The sequence below is a fragment of the Mytilus galloprovincialis genome, chromosome 5, assembly GCF_965363235.1.
Source record: "Mytilus galloprovincialis chromosome 5, xbMytGall1.hap1.1, whole genome shotgun sequence".
Lineage (NCBI taxonomy): Eukaryota > Metazoa > Mollusca > Bivalvia > Mytilida > Mytilidae > Mytilus > Mytilus galloprovincialis.
This window is the reverse complement of record NC_134842.1, coordinates 97,720,099-97,726,297: the sequence shown is the minus strand read 5'-3', so window position 1 is coordinate 97,726,297 and position 6,199 is coordinate 97,720,099. Positions and strand designations below refer to the sequence as shown.

The window sequence follows — 6,199 nt, the reverse complement described above, 5'->3', positions numbered from 1 at the left end:
CCCAATATCTGAAGGCGTTTAGACAAAAAGTCCGTATAACTGTGGTTTTCAACAATTTATCAAAGTCCAAAGCCCGTTTTTTCGGCAAAAAATAGCAGAGCGGAACGAAACTTAAACTTGATCTGTAACTCATCATGATTATCTCACATAACAAAAATCAGCCCAATATCTGAAGGCGTTAGAAAAAAACTCCATATAATGGTTTGTTGCGGAATGATGGAATGACGGAATTACGGAATTACGGAATTTTGGAATTACGGAATTTCGGACAAGGGTAAAACTATATGGCACCGACAACTTCGTTACGGGGCCATAAAAACACTGAGAAGGCTATAATTGAATTGGTTCCTGGTTTGGGAGATACATATTTTAAACATTTCTCGAATTCCTGATATTAAATATATCAATTTATAAGTCAAATATGTAGAAATTCAAACGGTTCCTGGAACATTCAAATATGTAAAAACTTATTTTTAAAGTCAAACAGTTAGTGGAATGACGTTATAGATGTTGGTCAGCCCATTCTTTGAATGCATTGAATGCATCAGTCTGTAATCCATCGTTCATTCCAAATGATTGAAAAAAAGTTTTGCATTTTTTTCTGTCCAAATCACGTACTAAACATTGGCCGAAAAGCTGTTGTGCCTAAAATTGTAAAAAACATTTTCTTTTAAAAACATTTAGTAGTAATTTTTGCCATACAAATTGTATCATGCACCTCTGGCTAAGACAAATTTATGAACATTTTTCGTCAATTTTATGTGCTTCCTATACAAATTTTCACCTGTTTGAAAGAATTCGATCAGTAATATTTCAGAAAATAAGAGATATAGACATTTTTTTTTCGATTTTCAGATATTATTCAACGAGGTAAAGTTGTATGCAAAATTTTACAAAAATCTATGACATAGCCCATTTTCTTTACCTTGACCTTAAAACCTGTTCTCGTCCGGAATAAGATCGTTAGATTAACATATGGACGCTAAACATATTGTTTGTGTAATAGAATAATGGGTGCACCGGTGGATTTTTATATTAATCTTTTGTTGAACATGTTTTTCTCTTTTTTTTTTTGTTTTGAGGGGAGGATTTATATCTTACTTGCTTCAACAAAAAAATATTCGATGGCTAATACAGCTGCAATTTTTTTTTTCAAATTTCAACTAAAAAAAAAAGCTGATTGAAACAAACAATTCTTTGAAACTGACATCACCAAGATGCTTGATTGTTTTATTCTATTTCATTTAATGTATTGCTACATATGGAGACAAAACGTATTTACTCACATTAGTAATTCCTTTCCGAGCAAGCCTGGTTTTTGTCATTGTACCGATTCCTGGCACCTTTTCTACTCCTATACCTTGCATAGACCGGCAAACAAAACTAATATGTTTCGCTGTTGGTGTCACCTCTTCAAAAGACATGAATTGTTTTTGCTTTTTCGTTGCCATTATGAAAATGATGATTAGAAGACGCTGTAATTAAAAAACCAAACATGTGTAAGACCATTGGTCAATGATTATAGCTATGGTCAATACACGTACCTTATCGATATTTATTCCATTACTGTTAAGTTCTGAAATTATACATTTTTAAACTGTAACTTAAAATGCACTGTGCTTTGTTTTTGCAAGACTTGACCAAAACTGTTTATGCAACACTTGGCCAAAACAGGAAGTCGTTTAAATGACTTCTCTCCCCCCCCCCCCCCCCCCCCCGGATCGGACTGAAAAGCGATAAGGTGTTTGTGGTTGCTGTGGTTTTATAAGTTCAGTGTATTATTAACTTTACTTCTCAACCCGAACTTAATTATGATGTCTGCAATCGCGTATGACTGTAAAGGCCGTAATTTGGATTTTATCTAAAAATATTTGTGGCCGACAAAATAATTAATCTGATACAGTTTTTTTAAGTATACCATCCACAATTCATAGCAAGTCTCTTTTCAGTCTAAGACTAGTTCCCTGTCCTATATGTGTTTCACTCTGGCAACAAGAGGGACTCAGATACCCGTATGTTGCCAGGGAGAGAACCAGCCTAGTGCTAGTTAATTTATTACGATCTGAGTTCATTTGATGACATCTTTATATAATACTGTTATTTTGCAAGTGCATAAAATGTATATTGTGCGTTACAAAATGGAAAAGTTTATATCAAACCAATACGGAATAATAACCGTGTAGCATTTATATTTCACTTAACTTTTAAAAGGTGGTACATTTGTACCTAACACTACAGGGAGATAACTCTGTAAAATCAGCTAAACGTTTTAATTACGTTGTGTTGTTAAAAGAATATTATTAAGTTTCTCAATGATCAAAATTATTTGGCAAACTGCTATATAACCAGTGTAATTTTTCTGATTAATTCGTTGGTTCAAATTTTTTGAAATTTTCAAATTTTGTCAAAGGGTCAAAGTAAATACTTTGTCAAAATTTCATGAAAATTAAAGGAATCAAACAAATTTCAGTGATGCTGTTGGGTACAACCTTAAGTGACAGTCCCTCAATAAAACAGAAGTTACTGACAGATTTTAGGCCAATAACGTATATAGTGCTTTAACATTAGCAATCAAATACGGCATATCCAGGGTACATATATACTAAGGGAACGGAAGAAGTCCATTTTATCTAAAAGGACAAATTTTGTTAATTACAGGTTCATGTGTCATGTATTTATAGCCTCTTCTTTTCGACTCGTCCTGAACATACATGAAGTATTTGCCACTGGACGTTAGACAAACTACAATCAATCAATCTCCTTTTCATGAAAACAAAAATGCGATGACTTAACACCTCTTCTTTTATATGAGCCAGTCCATGCGAAAAGGTACAAAAAAGAAAAATTTACGAAATTCTAAAAAGTGTGCATAATTATTGGTAGTAGACTTGTGATTTATAAAACACATTTACTTTCCCTCATATCATCAAGCTGTGAGCTACACGCACCTGCGAGTGTTGAGACCCCCCCCCCCCCCTAGTTTTATCAAGATTTTATCATATTAACTCCGCCTCATTCTGTTTATTAACTCCGCCTCATTATGTTTGTGTCTGTCCCAAGTCAGGAGCCTGTAATTCGGTGGTTGTAGGGTTTTTTTTTATGTATCATGATTGTTTTTGTCCAATATGTTGTACATACATTAGGTCTTTAATTTTCTCATCTGCCTTTTGTAGTTGACTATGCGGTACACATGCACGGGTTTTGATAATTGTTGAAGACCGTACTGTGACCTATACTTGTTAATTTCTGTCTGTGTCATTTGGTTTCTTGTTGAGAGTTGTCTCATTTGCAATCATACCACATCTTCTTATGTTTATATATATATATATTGTATCGACGAGGAGAGTAATATTACAAATATTGAAGGTCAGAATACAGGACGGTCTGCTTAAAAAATCGACAATGAGAGTAGTCTGAAAACTAAATTTCGACAAAATAGATGAACTAAACTTCCTATCATGAAGCTTCTTCCATATACGTAGAAGAAATCAAAACTTTTCTCTTTATATACACAGGGGTTTATTATAGAAAGGAGACGTGGTTATCTTCTAGACAACTCATGTTAGATCGTTTCTGGGAGATTTTTATATGAAGTTAGGAGGTGTGATTGACAATGAGACAATTATCATCAAGAGTCTATAATGATTGGAGTCTCATTGGGGGGTTCCGATCCCGGATCCCGCTTACTGTTTCGTCAGATTCCCGTATCCCGCTTACACTATGTACGTAAGCAATTCTCATTTTTTGTCATTTCCCGGGTCCCGCTAGACCTCATTTCCCGTTTTCACGACACAATAATTTGACTTTCACGTGTCACGCTTACAAAAAATCGGCAATCCCGCGTCACGCTTAGACCCCAATGAGACCCACTATAATATACAATGTACAAGGTACTTTACTTTTACAGCATAAACACGGTTGTCATTCGATATTTCGAAAACAACTATCTTGAAAAAATACGTTCCTGTTGTCAATTATTAAGACTTGATCATGAAAGATCCGGTATGGGGTCATGAAGTTGACCGTATTGAGAAAAAAAATCTAAATTTAATCAAACCGTTTCATGGTAGTTTAGCGTTTTTTACCTCAGAAACTTTATAGCTATCATCACCATGTTAAAAATTACTCCTGAAATCAGACTAAGTTAATTGTAACACCACTGTAAAGGAAGGGTGGGTTGTGCGCTGTAATTTAGTGCATGGTTGTCGTTGGTTCATGACCGTTATATTTCTGTTTTAGATTAAGATGTTAGTTTTCTGAATTGAATTGTTTCGTATTTAACATGTCGGAGACTTTTATAGCCAACTTTATGGTATGGATTTTTCTCTTTGTTGAAGACCGTATGATTGCCTTTGCGTACATCCAATTCATTTAACTCAATCTGCAAGACGAGCGCGAAATAAAATTGTCATTTCATGATGAACGAACAATCAAAAATGTCCTGCACGTTGATCGTTTTATCGATTTCACGAAACACGGCGAATAACGAACCTTTTTCACGGCTGCACTTGTGACATGAAATAAAACGTCAAAACACGATGCACGAAAATAACCCTTTACTACCCTCATTGAATTCTGAGGAGGCCTGGTATATTTGTTGAAGTCACCCAAGATTATTTATTTCCAACTTAAAATTGGCCGATATCTCCAATATTTACTTTTTTCCATTCCTCTCACAGATCAGGGCCAGAAAACTTATTCCTGTTCGTCAAACAATTGACACAATAACGTCATCCTTTTTGAATGAAATTGATCCCTGAAATTATTTTACTTTTTAATGTGATACCTTTTTGGTAGGGATACACATATAACTCCAAACAAATATAGCAATCAAATTGAAGTCTATATAATTTCAGTTCTATAGAAATATGAAAATATATTAGTATAACAATCCCAATGGCAAAATCAAATCGCGGAGCACAGGGAGGAAGTATTTTTTTTTAATTCAATTTTCTTTAAAAGCAAAACAAAATGATATTATTCTGCTCAAATGTGAGGGCAGTAAGTCAAGATCATTTATTCCATAGTAATTGGATTCAGTATATATTTATTTCAATTAACGTTAAACATGTTCAATACTTTCAGGAGGGGGATGGACCTTTATCGGGACTCCGGTGTCGGGTGTTTTTAAGCTCCGGATTTCAGAAATGATCCTTTCTTGATCAGATTTTCGGGATGTCGGGATTTATGTTTCTTTAGATTCGGGACCTCGGGATTTTAAATTTTAAAGACCAGGATTTCGGGACCCCTCCGACCCCCTTTACAGCTTGCTTTCAAACAGCTGTGGTACTGTGTACATTCAGATACACACTTACTTGGATGACAATTTTTTGAAACATGTATAGGATTTCCCATACATTGATACTCTATATCTCTATCCCAAAAATCTGTCCCCTATTCTGGTCCAAATATTTATGACGTCTTGAAAGATATTATTTATTTTTAGGCGTCAAATTTAAAGCAAAACAATAAAATATCCTTTCAAGACATCATTATCATAATTATTTATGACGTCTTGAAACGCTATTAGGCTATACTTGTTTAGGCGTCAAAGCAAAAAACATAAATAGCCTTTCAAGACGTTAAATAATTATTTGGAATACCCCTATTCAAGATGGTGGCAAATAAGGTCAGTAGTGTCAGTAAGGAGCTAATTAAGGGTTTTGTCTATAATTTTTAAAATTTCTTTTTCATTGTGATAAGTTGTTATGATATTCACAAAACGAATGGATCCGGTTGTTGCTAACTGTATTGAAAACCCCTTTTCTTTTAAAAAATGCTCCAATTTTTCAAAATATAATACTGCAAAATGTTAACTTTACCTGTCCAGACGCACCAACAATCTTTGAACAGCGTTGTTGTGAATTTGAGACTGTTTTGATTGGACAATGCAATTAGGGGTGTTCCGTTATTCTAAAGATAAACGCTTTGCAAATTTTCGGGAAATGGTTTATTTTAAAAAAATGTCATTTTCATTTTAAAATTGAAATGTCGATATAGTTTGCAACACAAACCCGTTGAAAAATTACAACAGGTTGAATGTCTTAAATCTTAGGCTCTCACTGTCTCACAGCAGGTTCAGTTGGTTTTAGTCATTACATATTATGATATTCTGAGATAGGGGAAAAGGGGGGGGGGGTAAAATTTGAAAAAGAATAACTTGACCTGGACAGAAGAGAAAATTAATGACTTGGCACAA

General features: G+C 34.3%; 1 long non-coding RNA gene across 1 annotated transcript; it reads right to left on the bottom strand.

Annotated features, from left to right (window-relative positions):
* Positions 1 to 319: 319 nt before the first annotated feature.
* LOC143076843 (uncharacterized) lies at positions 320 to 5,872 on the bottom strand. Its single transcript, XR_012978804.1, has 3 exons — positions 5,823 to 5,872; positions 1,287 to 1,475; positions 320 to 645 (listed from the first exon to the last, which is right to left on the bottom strand). It is a non-coding gene; the product is annotated as an uncharacterized LOC143076843 (long non-coding RNA).
* Between the last annotated feature and the right edge of the window lie 327 nt (positions 5,873 to 6,199).